The sequence below is a fragment of the Melanotaenia boesemani genome, chromosome 14, assembly GCF_017639745.1.
Source record: "Melanotaenia boesemani isolate fMelBoe1 chromosome 14, fMelBoe1.pri, whole genome shotgun sequence".
Classification (NCBI taxonomy): Eukaryota; Metazoa; Chordata; class Actinopteri; order Atheriniformes; family Melanotaeniidae; genus Melanotaenia; species Melanotaenia boesemani.
In genome coordinates, this window is record NC_055695.1 from 11268593 (window position 1) to 11291448 (window position 22856).

General features: G+C 39.2%; 1 protein-coding gene and 1 long non-coding RNA gene across 2 annotated transcripts in view; both read right to left on the reverse strand.

Moving 5' to 3' along the window:
* ror1 (receptor tyrosine kinase-like orphan receptor 1) overlaps nt 1-22856 on the reverse strand; it is a 119953-nt gene that overhangs the window by 64140 nt on the left and 32957 nt on the right. The window lies entirely within an intron of this gene.
* On the reverse strand, nt 1392-19577 carry LOC121653571. Its single transcript, XR_006012818.1, has 4 exons — nt 19567-19577; nt 15425-15429; nt 4160-4165; nt 1392-1490 (listed from the first exon to the last, which is right to left on the reverse strand). It is a non-coding gene; the product is annotated as an uncharacterized LOC121653571 (long non-coding RNA).

Sequence of the window (22856 nt, forward strand, 5' to 3'; positions counted from 1 at the left end):
CAAGTGCATTGATTCTTGCAGCTGTGTGTGTGTGTGTTTGGGAGGCATGTCAAGTAAAGTCTATTTTGTGAGAGGGCTGGCAAGCTGTGGACTTTTTTTAAGGAGGATGTGTGGTCTCAATATTAGCATAGCAGAAAGCATTACTTGATGTGTGGCAGTGAAGTGTTTTTGTAATCAGATTTTTGTGCACCTTGAAATTTCTTCGCTGGAATATATGGGTGTTACACATTTTGAAAAAAAAAAAAAAAAAAAGCTGTCTCAGAAGTTTTTTTTCTTTTGACAAACCCTTCATTTTATGTTCCTATGCTGAAATGATATTATAGCGTGTATGGCTGGATGAGTCTGAGGTGTGTATATAAAAGCAATAAAAAGTGATTATAATAATGGCGAAAGATCCCATGGCTGGGATTTTGCATGTCTGCATGTGTGCAGCCAGCTTTTCTATGTATGAAATAAGAGTGACTTGAGAATAGAAAAAGTGTCAAGAGCTAATAAATCTATGTGTACATTTGTTGGTGACGAGTGTCAATTTGAAGGTTTTGTGGTGGAAGGAGAATGAAATTATGTCAAACTTGATAGGGTAAGGTGGAAATGTCACTTTACCTCCGCCCTCTGCACAGTCTTACAGCTTACTCTCCCTCAGGCAGTTGTTCCAGTTGGCATGTGGCTAATTTGGTTAAGTTCTACCATCTGTCTGCTGTTCAAGTGATGCTTGCTGCATGTGTATGTTTCTGTGTGTATTTTTGTTTCATTATCTCAAAATACTTCTCAGAAAATCTTTTTTTTTATTATTTCATCCATTTTCTTGCCACATATCTGGTCAGGTCACAGAGGCAGTTGCTTAAGCAGGGCAGCCCAGACTTCCCTCTCCCCAGCCACTTCTTCCACCTCATCCGGTGGGATCCCGAGATGTTCCAAGGCCAGCCGGGAGATGTGATCTCTTCAGTTCATTCTGGAGGGATGTAGAGCTGGTCCGCTGTTCCAAGAATGGGACAAAAACCACACTGCTCCTCCTCAAACCGCGATTCGACTATCCAACTGACCTTCCTCTCCAGGACCCTTGAACAAACTTTACCAGGGAGGCTGAGAAGTGTGATCCTCCTGTTGTTAGAGCACACCCCCCCAGTCCCCCTTCTTGAAGAGGGGGACCACCAACCCAGTTTGCCAGTCCAGAGTCACTGTTTTTGATATCTACGCAATGCTGGAGAGGCGTGTCAACCAAGACAGCTCCAGGGCATCCAGAGCCTTAAGAAACTGTGGACAAACCTCACCCCCCAGGGATCTGCCACCAAGGAGCAAGCCTGGAAATAGGACTCTGATTCCTCATTGGAAGATGTGTTGATGGAACTGAGGATGTCATCGATGCATTCCTTCCAGCGACCCACAATGTACTGAGTTGAGGTCAGCAGCACCCCATCTCCACTGTACACAATGTTGATGGTGCACTGCTTCCCCCTCTTGAGCCACCAGATGGTGGACCAGAAGTCATTCTCTATCAAATTGCGACCTGGAGTGTCCTGGTGCCAAGTGGGCATGTGGACATTCTTATGCCTGGTCATGGTGATCATTATGGACAATCCGTGACAAGCACAGAAGTTCAGTAATGAAACACCACTCAGATTCAGATCAGGGGGGCTGTTCCTCCCAAACATGCCTCCATGTCTCACTGTCATCCTCATGAGCATTGAAGTCCCCAGAAGACTTTAATGCTCAGAAGGTGCAACCCACTGCCCAACTTGCATTGCATTCAACCCTACGGCCCCTCCCACAGGTGGTGAGCCCACAGGAGGAGGGGGACATGTCACCCTTTCAGACTAAGGCCATGGGCCCCATGGACAAAGGCATAACCAGAATAAACCAGGCTCAAACTGAAGATTAATGGAACTGTCAGTTGGCCAGGCAAGTACTTTTCTTAGAACGTTTTCAAGCAAGCATGACATGTCTAACGAGATAATGAACTGGCCTGCATGAACTAACTTTTACTTCCAAGTTTTATTTTGTAAGTCCTTTGTGAGTACCACAGGGAAATACAAACTTTACAACAAAAGACACCAAACATCTTAGCCCTCTTGCGAAAATCTAATTTTAAAATGGCTTGCGGATCATGAGACTAAGTGGGTGGGACACAATTTTGAAAATCTTGTCAATGTTTTAATAAGGATAAGTCCTTTTCAGGTAATAAAATCAGGACATCTCTAATGTCCTTTTGGTAATGAAAGAGCCTGTCAGACAAGGGTAAATCAGAAAGTCATTTACTGTCTTGCAGGGCTTCTGCTAACCACCCCTCCTCTCCCCTTTTTGGTCTGGCTTTATGTGGTTCCAACAGGCTTTCGGTCAAGGACACCTTAACTCTAATCAGACTTCTTTCACAGGAAATTAACCAACTTATTTGCTAAAGGCATAAACAGAACGCTGACCTTTCTTCAGTGTTAAAGTAAGATTGCTTTTATGTCAATTTCTTAGTAGTTCAAAATTATACAGACAGCAAAAAGTTCTGAAATAAATCTTTGGGTAAAATGGTATCTTTCTTAAGCCTAATTTTAGCTCCCTTTAGTTCTGTAAATAGGTTAATCAGTTTCAAACCTTGTCTAACATCACTGCCCACATTCTCCCATGAATGCTTTATGTTGACAACTTAGTAGAAGCTACAAATGTTTCCTTTATTGTTTGAAGGGATTTTCACCTATCCTTTCTGCTATGAGCTTCACTTGTGTGAGATTCTGGCTGTGTTTGGCTCTTTTGAGGATTATCTACTGAAGGGATGTAAAGTTTAGCAAAGTGACTGTCAATATAAGATAATGGAGATAAAAATAAAGAAAAAACAACAGAAAAATAACGGTGTTACTGTACTGTATTTTATGTACAATCATTTTTAAACATGACTCTACATATTTTTTTTGGCTTGAACTTTGATGGAAAGAAAAACTTTAATCAACCACTTGGAATCATGAACCCAGCAAGTAACAACAATCAAAGTTTGTTGTAAAGATCAATAAATGTGAGATGTTTTCAACGCCACTAAGCAGCTAAGTTAAAAAAACATGATTACAATATTGATAAAAACATCAGTGATTAAATAAGTATTGTGATTCTTAAATTCAGACCTCTGTTGGCCGGTTAAGTACAATGAATCCCCACAGATTCTTTCAAAGTCACTTCACTGTATTTCTACTGCTTACTGCTTTCTATATCATCCTTCTTGCTTCCTCCTCTCCTGGTTTTCCTTTGGGGAGATCCCCTGTCACTGTTATGACACCTTCAGTCCTGATGAAAACTCCATAGGACCCAGCAGCAAAATTCCTACTTGTTTTACAACCTTCTCTCGACTAATAGCTCAGTATCCAACTGCCTTCAAATTAGCCTTGTCATTTTCACTCTGCCGCTGCTGCCTTAATTGCACACACATTAACACACACTGTACAAATGTGAAATTACAGCCCCTTGCATTAACATTGTCTTTCTTTTAAATATTTGTCTTGGCAAAGCAACTTATTATTAATTGTTGATCTGGGCCGTCTGTTTATTTTAGACACAGAAGGAATGTACAAAAACAAGATGGTGTTTCACATCTGGGAGGTAGAGGATGATTCATAATTAAAGAAAACAATAGGCTTTCTTTTGACTGGTGACAGCAGGGCTGGGGAATGATGCTGAATGCAGTTTTTGTGACGTCAACTTTACCCTAATTAAGTTAAACTGATGTCCAGGTAATGGATCTTCAAATTCCGAGAACCACGGTCCATGGATTCACTCTGTCCGAACAATCCATTCTTTAGTCTGTGCAGAAATCACAGATTTGTCTCCAGTTTTCATTAAACACAGATGGAGGAAGCATTTGGATGAAACCACAATGTCACTACCAACATTTTAAAATTGGGAAAGCCAAATTATTCATTTGTCTTATGAAGTAGAGATAGATCCCTGTAATTCTCTAAGTAAGACAAGTAAGGCATCTGTGCAATGCCACACAACCCAGTCTGAGGCTCATGTTAGCAAACGCGACATTATAGCACTCTTAGCTGAACACAGATCAACCCTGCTCTCCGAGCTCAAGAAGTCCTTCCAAGAGCTTAATGGCAAATTGGATGGAGTCCAGACAACCATTGCCAGCCACCACAGCAGACTGCTGTCACTAGAAGAAAATGCTGACACTGTTTACCAGTGTCTGGAGGAGATAGAAACATGAATAACTCAGCTTCAAGCTGATAACTGGAAGCTAAAGGCAAAGGTAACTGACATGGAGGGTTCTACCCCCATCTGCTGCAACATTCAGCTGACTGGGCTCCCTTAGGGAATTAAAGGTCCACAACCTATGCAGTTCTTTTCGAAACTTATGCAAGAGGCTGTGAGGAAATCTTCTCTTCCCATCCGAACTGGATCGGGCTCAACGCAGCGCGACCCTCAAACCAAAGGCCGGGGAAAAGCCATGACTTGTTTTCCTCTTCTTCTTCCACTACCAGAGAATGGAATGGCTGGTCCAGGAGGTTCAGAGGAGAGATACACTGCTTTACCAGGGTCATTCATTCAGACTTTATGAAGACTACTGTTCAGAGGTGATCGACTAGTCCTCCCCTTACAAGATGGGGTTGAAAGACTTAATCGGCTGATAAACAGCTTGTTTGAGTTTAAATGTAGTTTTCAATAAATCCCTTACTCTTTAAATTGTGTTTCTTGCTCCCGTTTCTTCTTTTTGCATTTTGAAGCTCTACTTACTACCTGGTTATGATCCACAGTTGCAAAATGTAAATACTTTTTACCAGGTCTTCAAATTTTGTTCAGAAGTCTGAACATCCTACATTAACCAAGTTTAACAGCCTCTGTGTGACAGAATTAAAAAAATGTAACATAACTTGACAGTGAAATAACCCTCAGCATGAGGGAAACCTAATGCAATTTCTTTTGATTAAGTGATTGAATCGTTGTTTGATCAAATTAAGACACTCAATTAAGAAATTTTTCATTTCCGGGGTCAGAATCATACTGCACTGTAAATGACTCATTAAGATTTATTCTAACAAGCACACGAAAGTCTACTTGCACACACAAACAAAGGGCCTATTGAGTGCTGTGTGGTAACAGCCCTTAATAATAAAGGCAAGCTGGAGCAGACTGAAAAAAAGCACACAGTCAGGTCCAAACTCTTCATGAATCTGGACATTCGATAGCTGCATGTGAAGCTGTTTGCTTGAGATTGTGACATTGATACTTTCTAATAAAACGGCCCTCTGCAACCATACATCTAGCCAATAGAGAGGTCACTCCTGATAAGTCAACCTCAGAGAAATGGGCATGGACAGAGAAGGTGGTTGTGGGGGCTTGAGGTCAGTATTTTGTGTTTGACTATAACACTGATATACTGGATCCTGTTGTGGCCTTTATGAAGAAAACCATACAAGTATGGTGTATTTTTACTAATGTCCCTGTCACACACACAAACTGAACCTTGTTGGGACCAGTTGTCCAAAGCCTGGTCCTATAGAGGCATTGATGGAATCTTTGTTAGGTTTAGGGCTAAGGGCTCAGAAATAAAACTCTGTATGCCCTGACATGGCTCTATGGTCACATTTGCATGTCTGCCAGATTGGGGCATTCCTGAGAATATGGGAACAAATTAAAATGAAAACTCCTCTTTCTTTTGGTTTTACAGTTGTTGGTTTTGTCCTAACACAGACAGGAGCTCATTATTAGCTATTGTGGAGAAACAACACATGGCATACTATTTGGGGTCCAACTGAAAGAGGCATCTTCATTTGCTGGTGAAAAAATTCACATTCTGTCACTACAGATGAGTTCTCTGCATAATAAGATATTTGGAGAAATTCACATCCATCCATCTGCATTGAAAAAAATATACCCATAAGCCTTCTGTCTGAGGTGTCTGAGGCGTAAGGCATGAAAAACCTAAGGTTAGGGTTGGGCACAATGGCTTGTGCCTACGGTATGGTTGGGGTTAGGCAACACTGAATACATGTATATCAATATATTGTCCTGAAAAGGGGAAGCTGTGCAAGCATGTCTGTCTCTGCATGCAGCACAAATGTGGTTGGTGGTAATTTTGCACCATGGTGTGTTTGTCATCAGATTTAGGATCAGTCTACACACACATACACAAACACAGCCTTGTGTAGAGTATAGCATGTTTGTGGAGACTGTGTTATGCTCATCACCATCTCTTTGCCAAATTCTGACAGGAGATATAAATCCTGTAAATCTGCATAAATCTAAATGTGATCCTTCCATGTATTGCTCCTGTGCTTTCTTTGAAAATATTACTTTAATACAACAATTGCAGGTTTTCCTGTTGAAGGAATCCAGATCTCCTTTCATCTTTACATCAATTTAATCATGTTTAATATTAATTTACATATGTCAAATAATATATAATTCTAAAAGATGAAAGGTAATAGAAAAAGAAACCTTCAGTTTTTGTCTAAGTGGTTTAACTTTGCGCAAGCAGACGATAGCAGAACAGGTTGTGGCCTGAGGTCACTGTGCAACATGGGTCAAGTAGCGAATCCAAACATACATGATCCATGTTTGCTTTGGCTCGCCAAAGAGCAGGGTACCTTCCACGCATAATTTCCTCCCCTCTCCCCTCCTTATCTTACTGAAGCATGAATTACTGATGCTCACATTGCAACAGAACTAGAAGAAAGTTTGCCTTTACATGAAACACTTTGGAGTGAAGAGAGCTTTGACAGACTGCATTGTTACAAAAACAAAGACAAATTGGGCTGATGTGAGGGGCTGAAGGGAGAACAGACAAAGCGAGAGGAAGGTGAATAGGTGGATGTTACAGCGACTGTTGAGTAACTCTGATTTACTATTTAACTCTGAGCCGTCTTTCATTTTAAAAACAGTTCTTACAGGATAAAGTCAGAAAACATCAGCATGCTGAGCCACAGAAACTGGCCAAGTTTGCACATTTCAGTGCTGTGCGATCACTGTCATGACTAAAGGTGACCCCCAAGAAAAATTCTGTTTGAGTGTACTGATGCACCAGTTTTATGACTACTTATTATATACATGCTCTTATAGTCAAATAATTTTTTTAAATCAAGTTTATCTTGTAAACTGGGTTACATTAACTGTGCATATCAGTGAATACTCCACAGTCACTTGATATGCAGGCATTTAACTGAATGAAGATTGTATGAAACTGGTCAGTGCAGCCATTGTTGGATCATTGGTTGGTTGGTTTGTCCAAACATTAAAGGGCTTAATTTCTTACCATCTTTGTATTTTCAGAGTTTATTAAAAGAGAGTAGTGGATGTGACTGAAACTGTAGAAGCAAAGCATTTCAACTGGATAACTATATCCTCCTCTATCATCCCTTTCTTTTTCTAATAGGACCATAATTCACAACATGAACTTAACATGTCTTGAAATAAGTGGTAAAACCTTTGATTGAGATTTTTAAAAAAAATCACTGAGAAAATGGTTAGAAGTGGAACCTGAGTAATTTTACACAATTTTACACCATGACTTTTATGCAACCATAGATACTGTCTTCTACTGGCTATTAAAATGCCAATTTAAGACCCTTCGGGACTATTTTGATATCTGACATAGGAGGCTTTTCCTGACTTTTCATCAACAGACAGCATAAAAAACACTAGTCAAACAGCATGGAGTCTGAATAGCTGGGAGGTAAGTCTGGAGGGATTTTCATGATCCAGATAAGACAAAGGTTGATCCAACCAACAGAGGTCAGGCCTTCTCAATATGCAGGGTAAGATGTGTTACTGTGCACAGGCTTGGTGTAAGAGCGTGTCATCAGTGGCATTTACTTAACTCGTTAAGGCCCAACCCATGAAAAAATGGTAAGAAAAGTCCAATTTTTTTAAATATGAGGTCTTTATTTGGCCCTTTATCAAAATGTAACAAAATAATTAACATTTTTTGAGGGGGGATATCTACCATTTATTACCATGTGATATATTAAAAACATTATAATATGGTTTTCGGCTTCTGGGTATCTATTAGGGAACAGAAGACAAGTATCAGATTGTGTTCAACAGGATTTTGAGCAAAGTTTATACCATAAATTGAAGCAAAATGTCTCAGAAACTGTATGTGACAAATATGTCACGTCGGGCTCTTATGGGTTAAGGACAGTCTTAATACTTGTGTATTATTGACAACATAAGAAAAAATAGAAATGTATTATGGGATAGACCAAACTTAATTGTACAAAGCAGGACATAATTATGTGGACTTCTCTGAAACTTAGAGTCCATGTGCTCATGAAGAACATATGCTAAAAAAATAAAAAAAAATCCAATTAAACTTTTATTGCCACTGTAACTGCACAAAAAGTCTTGCCCTGCTTACATGCTCTGATTGATGCCAAAATACCACATCACCACAATTTTATTACCAGTTTCCCGCACCTTAAAGTACCTAAACAAAAACAGTTTCAATGGACACATAATTAAAGCATATTGTGGGTTCAAACACGGGCCACTTACAGCATCATTTGGGTGGACAAAGCAGCCGAGGAAATGAGGTCTTTTCTCACAGCTGGCTATGGTCAAAGAGCATCTGGTTGCAAGAAGGCAGAAAAACAAGCCCTCAGAGCATTTGAACACAGGAATGATGTTCAATTAATTAAAGGTTAATCGTTACCGGATCTTTCTGTGGCCAAGCCATGAGACACAGAAGGAAGCGGTAGAGAAGGGAGAAACAGACTGGATGAAGAGCTTGTGGAGATGAAGAAAAGAGAAAATGAAATGGGATTAGACAGATGAAGATAAAAAAAAAAACAAAGCAAGATAAAAGGCGTGGCAATATTTCAGGGACCTGGTTGGATGAGTGTATGAAATGATATATTTCTACACCATGTATTGCAACTTCCATACAAGCTCTGGCACAAACAGATGGCATAACTTCTCTCGTGTCAGGCTGCTTCAATCTGGGTCTTGAGTTTAAACTGGGGGTCAAATGTTTCTGTTTCAACCCTGGCTCTGCTAGGGGCAAAGGGATGGGAACATTAAAGACAGGAAATGAAATTGTAAAGGTAAAAGGTTTACAACAACAACAACAACAAAAAGAACTAAAAGTATTAGAACACAATCTGAAAATAAGACAAAGAAACTCAAATCCAAACAATCCCAACAAAACGCTGAACTAATTAACAGACAAACCTAAGGCCTAAAGCTATTCACAAAACCAAATTACAACAAAGACCCAAATCAGTCCACCTAAAGATTTATTTAAAGCCAACAAAACCTGGTACACAGTTCAGCAAAACACACAACCCCAAGTCCAAAGACTTCAAATGGGAAGCTGCCCTGAACAATCACAGATGCCCTGAATGATTCTCAGCAGCCTGCTTAAATAGTGGAGCTCCAGGTGGACGTCAGATGACTGGGCCAATCACAGGCGGGTCATGAAAGAGCCAGCCAATTGCGGACGGATGATAGCACAGCCAGGTACATGCTGAGGAAATCCAGACAGCCAGCCAGTCACCTGGTTGCAACCAAACACAGTAATTTCCATACAGGCACAAAGGCCAGGGCCGTAACAGTTTCCTTGTTGCGTGAGCCGCTTCAAAGAGTGTGACTTTATTCTGCATTTTGTTGAATACAAGCTATCAGAACTACGCCAATATAACAAAACTAATTGATGCCTTAGATTTAGTCCTTGAGCTCAGATGGTGCCACAATGCACATTAGTAACAAATGAAGGGGTTCATAAATCATTGTGACATCCACATCAAAATCATGACAAAAGTTTTCAGCACATTGCTGGAGCAAAACAGGAACAAAGACTAGTAGGCTGACAACAAGCAGGAGACATAAAGACATTTCAAAGCTTTCATCTTGTAGTGCTGTTATCTGCTCATCATATCACAGCCCAGAGCAGCAGGACAGCTTCAATCACATACACAGAGCTCTTCCCCTTGGCCTGCATGGATGCAACATACCTGGCATTCTTGTGTACGTGTGTGTGTGGATGTGTATGTATGCATGCTAAAGGGAAATGTAACTCTAGAGATGAGTGGGTCAGAAAGGTGAAGTTGTCCAAATGCATTAAACCTATAAAAGCATCAAACAGATGAAAGCATCCAGCTGTCTTTTACATCAACATGTTTCACAATTTTCTGACATTTTATAGACGAGAAAATGTGGAAAACAAGAAAAAACAAAAGTAATGAGGAAGCAGATGATCTGTAAAGGACATTGTGTGTTTATGTTTGTGTAAAAGCCAAAGAGGGATATAAGCAGAGACTTGTCTGCTACGCCTCTCAGATGTCAGGATTGGATATAATTTCTCACTAGCACACACACTCACCCACACACATACACACGCACAACATACCTTTGATTTACTGCTTTAAGACAGACTTCACAAGCAATATAGAAATCCTTGCAAGTTTTTAAATAGGCAGACTTCAGTGAGTGGACCATGAAGATAAAGTCGCACCTCTCATAAGAAAACCCAAGGGTGTTTCAGGCGCCCTGGGTGAGGAACACATGCCAGATGTCCTGCGTGGTGTTTGAGACCTCAAGATGCTGCAGATGTTTAGGAAGTATGTAGTTAGAAAGGAGAAATTTCCTCCAGGCTTTAACAGAACACCACTACCACTAATGTCTGGAACATTCACATGACTTTTTGTACCTGCTATCTTGTTTCATTTTGCATTATAGGAAATTAGTTAATAGTGCTGCATATTATAGTCATTTTGCTTCTTCTTTAATAGTCAATTTCCTACATATTCATTTATACCCATGCAGGTCAACAGGTTTTGTTCTCTTTTACATCATGAGGTTTTTCTTTATACTTTCCAACCACAGCCATTAATTTCTGTGCAATTGAGATTTTTTAAAACTTATATTCAGCTACAAGTGATCAGACCTGTTTCTTTCTTTGGGGTTCCAGCTCTCCAGCAAAAGACAAAAAAAAACCTTAAAAGCAAAACTTTGATCAGAAACAACAAATGAGAAAGAAAAAAAATCTAAATTCTGCTTGAGATTTTATTTCTTTTACCCAATTTACACAACAGCTTCTTAACAAAACAAAAACTGGTTAATGGTTTTATCTTATTGGGACACTAAAATAACTTTAACCCTAAGTTTTCAAATCATGTAACCGAATATGTAAGTACAAAACAAACAAAAGCACATGATTTTTTTTCTTTCCATCTTTTAAAAAAAGAGTAGTAGAAAAGTTGTGGACAATTAAGAAGAAGGTGGAAAAGCAGAAGTTTGGGAGGAACACAGGAGAGGAAAGATGGATGTTAATAAATGGATGTGTTTTGCTGCTTTGAGTAGAGCTTTTCCGTGCTTTTTTTTTTTTTTTTTTGTCGAGTGGGAGGGGGTTGGGGGTGTAGGGGTGTAAGGTATCCTGCTGTGTAATCATCTGGTGGTGACTGATACAGAAGGATGGGATTGAGGGATGGAGGTGGAGGTTAGATGCGCAAGTGTGCATGAGTCCACATGCTTTAACTTTCATGCAGCTCCATGTGCTGTGGACAGTATGTCAATACAGTGTGTGTGTGTGTGTGTGTGTGTGAGTGAATGCATATGCATGAATGATTTCACAAGCAATCCATTCCCCTGTGATAGCAAATTAGTTTTGTCCTGCCATCGCTCCATCACACTGTACAACTCATTTACTATCCCTTTGCACTGTAAAACGTGGGTCACCTTCACCATCTGCAGCTGCATAAACACCTTAAATCAATTGTGACTGTAAACTGATTAGGTCAGTTAAATTAATCTGAAAGACAGCTAACTTCATTTTTTTGTTATGGAGCACATGTATGATTAAGAGCTTTACATGAATTTTACAGTTCATTTCACTGTTTTATTTATTCAGAGTACAGTGCTGAGGGTCTAACAATGAAGCAGTGAGCATGTTTCCATCCACCAGCTGTTATACTCATCTTTGTAACTGTTGTAAAAAAATAAAAATAAAAAATAAAAAATATTGAAAAGCTGGACATTTGGAAAAAGTCTTCGCTGACATGAAAATGTACAACAGATGCTAAATCACTATCTTCATATTGTTTCACCTAACTTTTCATGTGACAGTAGGGGTTTTCTTGTGCAGATCTTTTTTTTACAGATTCAGCTTCTGTTTTAGTAAAACAATCTATACAGTTATGCTAGTTTCACTGGATAATTTTAGATTAAGCTTAAAGAACAATAAAAGACAAAGGCTCCAACAACTTAGCAGAATCACTGTGCTAAGTACCAAACGTCTTTAAGACTGAAAGAAGAATGCCACTCATGAATTCATGTCATTATTTACTATTTCTGTAATTTAATTTAGTTGGTAAAAAGAATACAAATCTATTTAAATGTGATCCAACTTCTTTTTTATACTAAGAGCACAACACATCTGTCTGTTGACTTGTCTGCTTCCTTATCTCTCTTCTCCAAAGATGTCATTCTAACAACAAACATTCCTTATTCACAAACTCAACAGCCTCCTTTTCACTGTGAAGTCTCAGGGGAAAGGGGAGATACAGCCAGGGGGAAAGATCGGAGCAGGCGAGCTGGGGTCACAGGGACTAAAAGTCTAAGACTTCCTGCCTTGCTCCGTCTGCTGTTTGCAGCCCAAGGCATCTTGTCCTTTTAGTGAGAAGTTGAGGAACCTTTTGGGATAAGACTGTTACAGAAAGGAAAAGGTTTGCTTACATTTCCTCAGGCTGCACAGGTGATGATTGTGGATAGCACTGGAGATACATTTGTTTCTCTCTCTCTCTTACTGAGGAAAATGTTTCAGGAATACTTGCCAACACCAATAACTAGAAGGTGAAAAAGGCAGATATTTTCTCAAGGCCCCTAAATCACATATTCTTCCTGCTCTGAAAGAAAAACGGAACTCATTCTGATCCGATGCTCTTCCATAAAAATTTATGAATGTTATGCTAAATGGTAAACATTCAATTTGCCTTTTAATCACTGACCCACATTGGTGTAAATTAGTTTACAGTGTGTTAAACATTTGCTAGAAATACCTGCAAATTACATGCTAAAGACTCAGTGTTTCTGGCAATGGGAATTATCTTTTAAAATTCAAATATGTCCACACCCGTCAAGCAATTAGTTCTCTCAGCCACTGTCTCTTAAAACAGCATCTCATGGCTTTTTCACATTTGCTTTTGAAGCCGTGACTGATGATGTGTGCTGCAGATTATGGCAAAGAAAGCCATCATTGCTCCTCACACACAAGCTGCAACAGAGAGATTGTTTTTCTGAATTGGGCAGGAAATGAATGCCTCAAAGAGAAACGTCCCGAATTACAAAATAGGGATGCCTATCTTTACTTCAGTCTTTAAAAATGTTGATATCAGGTTTTGGGAGTCATCTGATATCCGAGTGTTAACAGCCTCTTCCACACAAAGAAATATTCTGCACATGTGTGCACATTTTTATCTTTTAATTTCATTATACAATTTACCTGGTTAAATTTATCAGGTTGTTTGTGCATCTGAACAGGAAAAGCATATTTACAAAAAACAAAAAACCACTAATTTAGCCGATCTAAAATTACATATTTCCGCCAATGGGGATCAGGAGCTTTACTGACCTGAATTCTAAATGCATGAGGCTGACTTATATTAGCGGCAGGCCATTATTTCTTATTTCCCCCTCCTTGTTAAGTATAAATGGTCATGTTCATGTACAAAGCCTGGTTTTGAACACTTCCACTTGCTCTGTTGAAGTACTGCATTATACTGTTAATACTGCGATTGGCAGTGACTCATCCTTGATTGAGAGTGAATGCCGAGAGCTCAAGTTACACTGGATCAACATGAGAATCATCATCAACACAACAGCCAACTGTATGCTGTCACAGCTTCACTAATCTAATACGAAGGTAAATGAAACAGCATGGACATCTGAACTGTAAACAAAACAAAACAACATAGAAAACCTCATGACAGATCATGCATAACATTTTAGCAAACACCTAGGACCTTTGCCACCACAGCTCCAGAAGATATGCAACACTCATTTGAGACACTAGAGTAAACTTTATATTTGAGTGAAGATTGTGTGTTTTGGTGGAAGAAAAATCTTTAGTTTATTTTCAGAGCGTATTAAAAACTAGAGCCCGACCGATTGATCGGTTTATATTCAACCTGCTTATTAGTAGTATACATTTACTCTCACTAAACCTGACCAAGCACACAACTGACAAATTAAAATGTAAAGTTTAGGACCACCTTAAAAAATGTTTAAAACATAAGTCAAAATGAGGAAAAAGATTTTTGTCTTAATGATTCCCCAGAAAAGTTGCAGTGCATCAGACCATCAAGTTTCCTTAATAAATGTGTACTAAAAAGTTTGAATGACAGCAGAATACTGCCTTTTAAAACCTTATCCCACACATACAGTTTATCTCAGCTGGTGCGGAGGAGGATATCATCCCCATGTCCATTAAAAGTGAGGCCATTTTCTGAATGGGATGCAGAGTTGTACAGGAGGGTGACATTAATCACTGACATGAGCACTGAGGTCAGCAGTAGTTCACTTCTTAGAGAAGATCAAGCAGGAGGGAAGGCCTCAAAACATGAAGCAGAAGAAGGACACAGAGTGGGTTAAAATTTGAGTCTGTGGGGCAGAGAAGTAGAGAGAATGCAGAGACTAACAATTAACATGGAAGGACAAGCAGAATAAACTGATGCGATTTACGCCACTTAATAATAAAATAGACTTAAAAAAAACCTTTTAAAATGTCCATCTGGACATTCTAAAAGGTTTATTTATGCTTCCTTACTTACGTAATAGGTACATCCATTTTAAGCATTGTCATACGTTGCTGCCCTTTTTAATTCCATGTACGTCTTTTACGTTGACATGGTTATGAAGTCAATTCATCCACTAGTGGGCAGTGCTGAGTTCAGAGTTCACTCCTGCATTCTGACATCAGTTTTGGACAGCGGTTGGTGGCAGTAATGCACCGCTATAAAGTTGTTTGCAACTGCCCAACATGCACAGACTGTCTTTAAAAGCTCTCGCCATCTCTACAGTTATCCTCATCATTGTCTTCTTCCTCCTCCTGTTCCTCTTCTTCTCTGGTTGGTTCCTTTCGAGGATCTCATGTTAGCCACACTGCTTAATACGGATCCCTTGGTTTCCGGTGGTGTTGCCCCATTGGCTGTGTCAAGCAACAGATCCATAAGGCTCCTGAAAATACACCAACTACGCATGTAAACGACGCAGGAGAAGGACAAAAGTTTCCGTCCGTCTGCGTATTTGTCTTCTGCATCGAGCATAAATGGGCCTTTGCGCTAAATTTATGTTTACGGCATTTATGTAAGTATCAACACATGATGAATGATTGTTGTAATTAAAAAACAACAGTTTGCCAAAATAAGATATCTACCTGTTGGTGCAACAGTTGCACACATGCATATTTAAATGTATATTGTAGTTGGTAGAATGGCTTTAAAATGAATTTTACAATTGCTCTTAACAACTTCTTTGCACACACCTACATACACAGTGAAGCTGAGCGGCTGCTTGTGTGTCGCCATCTCAGTGGATTGCTCTGAGTTATCTCCTTGCTGAGACATATTTATTTGTTGGTTCATTCCCAAAGTTCCTGTTTGTGGAAGTGAAATTCTGCATGCAACTCACAGAGCAGGACTAAGGAACTACTCTCACAGCCTGCAACGATTTAAAGCAGGATAAGAAGAGGGCATTCCCTTGTTAGTACAGTTTACCTTTTGCTCCCAATACTTTTTAGAAACTGACTTTTAAAGAGAAATGTTTTCCTACCAAGGACTTGAAGTTTTTTTTCTTGGTGGGTTATTTTTTTGGGAGATTTTATAGACTTGTGAAGTGGTTTGTTTAATGCTGCTTTTTTTATTATTATTTATTTACTGTACACTGGACATCGATTACTCACAAAAAACACCTTCCTTTTGACTTTACCTCAAACTTTAAATGAAGAAATTAGGTATGTTTCAGGCAGTGATCAGGTTGCTGTGCTTTGATAATCTTCCCTTGTGAGTGTGATTGGATCACTGACCATAGCAGACTCCATGAGGCCAAAACAGAAGGCTACAACTTAAAATGGAGTACTGGGATTTCTCTGTTCATTCTGAAAAATGGCAGGATATGAGTGGATTCTGACAGATGCATCCACATAAGTTCATGTACTGCATACAGGACTGAACGGTCTGTGCTGGATCAAATTAGGCTGCGAGCGCCTATATTTATCAGTGCACCAATCTTAAGACATTTGAAAGAAAACTCAGAGAGCTATGAACATTAACTGTTCCAGATCCAGGTTCACTCTGTCAAGAGTTTTCAGTAAAGGGAAAAAAATCATAAATTATGTTCAGTGAGTGAGTGAGTGCAGAGTTAAGGCTGGAGGAATAACAGCATACGCGACTGGAAGGGGAAAAAAGAGAAATGGTTCAGGCCGAGGACTAAAACTGCAAGAAAAAAATATTTGTACTTTAATAACTGTAAAAGGCATAAAAAGAGCAAAGAGACCCCTCTGTTCCACCAAACGTGGAAGTGCTGCAGAAGCGACAACGCCGAGCTTTCCACCTGGCACAAAAGGTGTGTTCAGAGCTGAGCACCTCTACAGGACTGGATTCTCCAGTTCACATGAGAATTCCAACATCGCGCAATAGTTGGTGCACTTATGGGCATTTTACAACATCAAGCAATAAACCAGCAACCGGATATTTAGCCAGTCCGACTGGGTCTCACATGCTTGCTCTTTATTAGGTATGTGTAGTATTGCACAAAGTGGTGTGATTTTCCACCTCCAAGATAGATGTCTTGTCATCCATGGTGTCAAGTATCATGTAAGACCCTTTCTCTCTCATCTGAAGGTTTCGTGCCCATGCTGCCAGTTAAGACGTAATGTTGATAGTTCAGAGTAAAATGCAATACAAAGGCTGCACATAGTTTTCTATTTGTGTGTGTGTGTGTGTGTGTGTGTGTGTGTGTGTGAAAGGAGGGGGGTTGAGGGTTGAGGGTCAGTGCTAGACAGTGTTAGAGGCCAACTGACCCAGCCTGAGGCCTGGAGCTGGGGTTGACCAGGTGAGCAGAGCCCTAGAGAAGAGAATCTGGATGGCTACAGTTTGCAAAGGGCTGTAAAAGAGCTATAAAACGGGGTCAAACAGAGGGGACACGGAGAGCTCTGGGAAAACACATTGACATACTCGACATCCCTCACTCCCTTCTCCACTCTCTCATTCATGCATCCACATTCCTGCACTGTCTTCCCTCTTCGCAAACCACCAAATCCATCATCGTCTCATCCTGCTGCTCTCAAACTCACAGTACTCATCTATGTAGTCATTCTTTTGAATCTGCAATGCCAGAAGTTATATTAATTTCTCCTTAATAGCCATTTAAATTCAATACTTTCATGCTGAGATAACCTTTCAATTTACTGAATATTATTCACCTACCTATTCTACTCACATGCTACTAACTACCTCATAAAGACATCAAATTGTCATTATCCAATAGATGGCTGTTGACTGGACACAGTAATGGAGATGAATCACTAAATGTACTAAAAAGGAAAAACATTTACTAGCTGCAGCTTCTTTAAAGCAAAATTTTCAATTTTTGATAACTATTTCAGTCAGTGGACTGTAAGTTGGGAAAAAAGAAGCAATAAACGGATCAATAAGTAATAGAAGATTACAGAATTTGTTGAATCAGTAATGCAATAATAATAATTTAAGTTATATTTCAAGCACAATTTTTTAGCCCAGCCTAACTTTTTAAAATACTATAATATTTTTTTCAATTCAGCCTAAAATAACCCAATTTAGTAACACCATTCATTTTCAACTATCTTGACAATAGATGGTTCAAGTTGAAAGCTTTCATGAAAAAATGCCTAAATAAATGATGAAGTAATTAACTGGCAAGAATCTCTTGATGAAATAGTGACAGCACCTTAACATATACATCTACAGGGGAATAGAAGAGCAGTTTTCTTTGGCTTATAAATCCCACAGTAAACACTGACCTCTGTGTAGACCACTCACCCATCACATTAGGTTCCCTCCCTTTCTCCAGCTCTCCGTTCCTCCTTCCCCCAATGCCGATCCAGAGACTGATAAATGCTGCTACTCCGTTATCCCTGACAGCTATTTCTCCTTTTTTTCATCCCTACCCTCTTGCATTCCTTTCCCGCGCATCCTCGTCTCTCTCACAATGTCCTGTCTGATTACCAACAATCCATCTCATCCACCCTGCTCTCCTGAAAATGTGTGGGCTGTGTTGAAGCTCTATAAAGTTCATGTTGATGAATGGTGATTTGACATTACATCAAGATAAGCAGGTAAAAAGATGCCAAGGGAGGCGTAGACTAAAGCCTGTCATAGATAGTTTTAAAATGTCAGTTCAGGCCGGGATGTACTTTATTTTATGCGTGTGTATTTAAAAGGTTTTATTTCATGTTATTTATTTATTTATTTTTTTTTCTAGTTCATTTTACAATTACTGACCATTTTCCAGACACCTTTACTTTAATCTGGGTAAATGATCTACCTGTGCTTATTTCCATTGTGATTTACTCTGTTGGTTTAACTAAGGCTGGCTCTTTGGGTTTTACATTGCATTACATCACATCACTCTGCCAAAACGGCATGATCCCACATCTTTAATAAACATTCAGTGTTCATTATATCCATCTAGAGAAGCTCATGTTTCAAAGAAATGATCCTGGAAAAGTGTATATAGTGTAGAGCTGCACCTTCAAATACAGCAATTTTTAAGTCACAACGGGCTTTCTGCTGGAGCTGTTTTCCCCTTCCCCGAATACCAGCTAGGTTAAAACAAAAGTACAGAAGCATAAAATTATACGGTCGTATCAGTACTTATATTTCCCTGATAAATCCAGCTGCTTCATTAGGCACTGCTCCAAATGCAGCAAAGTCGTAATAAAAAACTCCACACTAGCTCACAGTTTTCAAGTAATTAACTGGCAGTACACAACACAATCAATGATATTTAACAATAAGTTAATATCATGGTTCATTTTACAGCTCTCTTAATTGTCACTGGTGGGAGCTCATATATATTTTTTTCCAACTTTTTTCAGTCTAGCATTATTGTAAGTGGAATGATGGTCTGGCTGCCATGTTGTGCTGAACCAATGTCTTGCCAAGTGGAAGTTTTATGAATATAAAGGGAATGAAGCTTGTGAGTATAAGGCTTCCAGTGATACTTGGGTTTTCTACTTTATTTCTAAATTTGGTCATTACTGAATTACATACTAATGCCGTACCAGAGAGGGGGGAACAACAGAATGGGGAAAGAAGAAAAAAGACAAAAGGAAACAAAAAAGAAAATTCTACAAGCAAACCAAAACAGAAAAAACAGAAAAGTTGATGGCACGTGTAAAGAAACTTGACAAAAAACATCTCACGTCCTCTGTGAGAAAACAAAGCAGAGAATCATCAGGAGCACCTATAAGAAAAACTGAGGAAAAACAACACTACCACCACCATCAACAAGTACATGAAGATAAATGCATTTTTAAAACTATTTACCAGTTACTGGCCACTTTGTGGGTTGTTATAAGTAAAAGTTACATTTACATAGGCTTACAGTTTATTTTACAAATGACAAGTTTGTATAAAAAGCTTAATGTAATAGTAGAGGATGGATCTAGTAATTAGACCCACATAGTAACGAACGCCAACCCCCACCTTCAAATGCCTTTGGCCAAGACTCAGCATGTTGGGCACAGCCCTCTTCTTGCCACCTGCCTGTGGAATGTTCCATGCATGTAGCTGAAGCTCCCTAATTGGCCTGCAGCAACTAAGGTTGGCTTGTTGAGAGCTCTAATTGATTGCTTTACAGGCTCTTGGGTGGGTGACTGAAATCTCATTAGTCCCTGAGCGCTACTGGGCCATGACCTGACAGGGTTAAGCAGTGGCTGACTGAAATGCTACATTACAGAAGATAGGAAAGAAAGGAATCTGGGTGCAAGGTATCAACATAAATTCATTTTCTTTTGTTATGTGCTTAGCATCGCTGTATTTAATTCATTTATTACATGTATGGTCATTGTTTTGCTTCATGTGAGATCATGATAAAGCATCATTTTATGTTGCAGTATTGTGCAACTTTGCATCCCAAACAGCATAGTATTTCTTGTGGTCACACTAAATTTGGAAAAGTATGCAGAATCAAACATTTTCTTTCTCGAATGATTAGTGCTGGAATGTGGATCCATATAAAGCTGTTTTTGCAAAAGATGAAACAAGACAGATCTAAAAGTCAACAGATTTTTGTTGAGTATTACTGTACAACGCTACCAAAGCCCCAACCCGTACAACCACAGCTGTCACAATTTACTTTGCACATTACTTCATGTCTCATAATGACCAGGATTTCTGATAGAAAACATATGGGAAAAAGCTATTTATTTTTATCCAAAAGGTAATTCATCCCGGTCATTTTATTCAACACCCAAAGTTGACAAAATTTCACTGACGTCATGCAGAGCAAACAGGAAACCATATGTTTTCCTTAGAGCTCAACTACCTCCTCAACACAGATAAAAAGCAGACATTTATCCATCATTCATGCTCAAAGATTAAATGCAAGACTGTATTTTTTGTATTGTTTGACCAAATTTCTTATTTTAGCCGCATCACTTCCTTTGACTAAAGTGATGAGTCTTTGCAAATTCCATGGGTCAGCCCACAGCACATGCAACACACATGCTTTTTGGTATTTTTATATACTTAAACAATTCCTCAGATGTAATTTTGACTGTGTGAATCATTAAGTGCTTAAGTATTGCATCTGTGCTAAACCTAACTGCTAAATGGCAGTGTGTGTGAATGAGTCTACCACTGAGGAATGTGGGTCACACATGATGCAAGTCAGCATGCAGGCCTTAGCACTCATAGACACACACAAGCACGCACGCACACATACACTTAACACTACTTTTACCAGCCCACAAACAAACTCACCCACTTGCATATACATATGTGTATTTGTAAGAAGGGGGTTGAGTTTCATTTGGGGCACTATTTCTAAGCCATCTTGTTGTCAGCACTTTAAATCTGACATGCTAACTAGATACTCTTACTTTTACTCTGCCTGCTAACAGTTGCTGAGATGGGCCGAGCCGCTGCCAGATTTAGCCCCATTAATGACAGCTGTTACATACACCATCCTTCGAGAGAAGGAGTGAGACAGAGATGGGAGTCAATGAGAGACACGCAGACTTACTGCAAGAAAAACTTGAGAGTTAATATAAAGCCAGATGAATGGATGGAGTGCTTTGTTCAGAAGGCTTCAGCGTTTTAGGGAGCATCCGTCTCTGAGGCTGGCAAAGCAATCAGACAAAAAATACAGGAAATGTACAACATAATCCATCATCCATCAACAGATGCAAAAAAGATATTTTGTATCCATTTCTTTCACCCATATATTCTAAATATGCCCTTCTAGACTTTCAGGAAAAAAAACTATTTAACAATATATCTACAGATTCGTGATTTACTCTCAATCTATTTCAATGGACAGTATGTGAATAGGTTAAAAAGTTAAACAGATATGGAACTAGTGGTTTTTGAGTTGGGGCTTAAAGGAAAGTAGTGGTGTAGGAAAGTAACACTGCAGCAAAGAGGGGCAGCAAGCATGAATGAGCACTTTGTGGGGTGCAGGGTTAGTAATGACATGCAAATATAGGTCCAAGCCACAAAATAAGAGGACAAATATCCTGAATTTGTGTTGCGCCTACTTTAGCTGTCCATCAATGCAAATTTGTCTTGTTGCTTTCTAAGTGTCAAAAGGCAGGTAAAATGCCACTTTTAATCTAAGTAATGCTTTGTGTAATACAGTGTAACATAACTACAGTGCAGCTATGTTTGACATTTTGCTATAATTCCTCTTCCCATGACTGCTTTCCTGAAAAGAACAGACACACAACTCTGATTCTTGCAGATCAATCTTGTATTTTCCAGCTGTTGTAACTTTTTTTTTTATTTGCTTGTCCTTTGTTGGCCTTCTGTTGGACAACGAATACAAATGTGACCAGAGGAGGCCTCTAAAGGGCGGGAGGACAGATGACACCCCTGTCAACGCTAAAACCACAAACACCATGAAAACATACAGACGACAGTCCAATCCTCCCACAGGCATCCCTGCTTCTGAATTTTAACATCTGTGTTGTTCTGTGCCACTATGAGCAACTCAGATTAAGTTAAAAAAAACCTGGAACATATTAAAACAACCGGGATTGCATCATGGGACAGTATTATTTTCCCCTGCAAAGACGAAAAACACAAAACTGATCGCTGCCCTAGATTTTACAATTTAAATAACAATTACAATGCAGTGTGAGGATCTGAGTCCAGAAGTCATTGCCAAAGCTTTATTTATTGGAAAAATGGAAAAGAGGGGGAGGTGAATTAGAATTAAATAAATTCTGAAGGCAAATCAAGCACTCTCTGTGGTTTCATGCAGGAAGAGAATAGAATAAAGCTGGCCTGAACTAAGTCAGAAATATCTGTCCATTAATAAATCAAAAACAGAAATACTTTCCTAAAAAGGCAAAAAAGAAAAGGTTTTATAATTGAGTCATGTCTGTTTTCTTCTGAAATTGATTATGATGAAATCATGTCAGAAATAATATTGACATTTAACATACACATATACTCCTCACAGCTTAATGTAGATCTTATCTTGGGAGCACTTAGAAGCAGAAATCTTATCTTATAAATAATGACAGAATGTGGTACCTGCTGTTGAGTCCCATTTGAGCTCCTACCATGCTAAACTTGGTCTCTTGCTCCCGATCCAGAACTATGAAAGAATATTTCTATCCTTGTCATAAGAAAAGGGACCTTAGACAGGTAGGCCCTTGGCCAAGTGCAGCTCCCTAAGCA